Below are 878 nucleotides of genomic sequence, written 5' to 3' on the forward strand. Positions count from 1 at the left end.
CCCCCCCCCCCCCCCCCTCCCCCCCCGGAAAAAGGAAGAAAAGACAGAACTGAACTCATCAAGACAGTAAAACCACCAACCACTCCATTTTTGTGTATCTTGAGAACATGTCAGTCTGTCCATTTCTAGATCAGCACAATTCTCCATTATGCTCTTTTTCATATTTTACAGAAATTACAATCATATTATAAATAGTAAATATTCTAATTTGTTCCATTATTAAGATAAGGAAAAGTTAAACAATAGCAAAATCTTAAAATTGATATGTTCCTGGTCAAATGATTGCACAGACAATGAACTTTTAAAATGTCTAATCTGAGCTGTCACTGTAAAGTTATTTTATAAAAACAAACAAAAAACAACAACAAACCACATACCCCTAAATATCTTAAGGCACTACTTTTGAAGCCATGATCGTCTTGAACTTCTTGCTGTAATAAGCACCAAAAGCTAAGGAAAAATATTGTAGGAATCAATTGGAAGAGAAAAATAAACTAACATTACTCTAACATAATAAGTAGGAAGCCTAATTAAATTTTAACGGTGTTTGAAAGGCTTGCTGTGATAATTAGGTAAAGTAGCATAAATTTCTCTCACATTCACATGACAAAACACCAAACATAGTATGGAGAAAATTACCCCAAATCTTCCTGGCATTGCAAACTTCAGGTAAGTTCGACAACAAATTTATTTTTACTATGTCCCTCAAAATAAATAAATAATAATAATTTAAAAAGTATATTCATGATATTCATGAGAGGAAGGAAAGGAAGGAAGGAAGGGAGGGAGGAAGGGAGTGAGGAAGGAAGGAAGGGAGGGAGGAAGGGAGTGAGGAAGGAAGGAAGGAAGGAAGGAAGGAAGGAAGGAAGGAAGGAAGG

This window comes from Oxyura jamaicensis, chromosome 1 (genome assembly GCF_011077185.1).
Source record: "Oxyura jamaicensis isolate SHBP4307 breed ruddy duck chromosome 1, BPBGC_Ojam_1.0, whole genome shotgun sequence".
NCBI lineage: Eukaryota > Metazoa > Chordata > Aves > Anseriformes > Anatidae > Oxyura > Oxyura jamaicensis.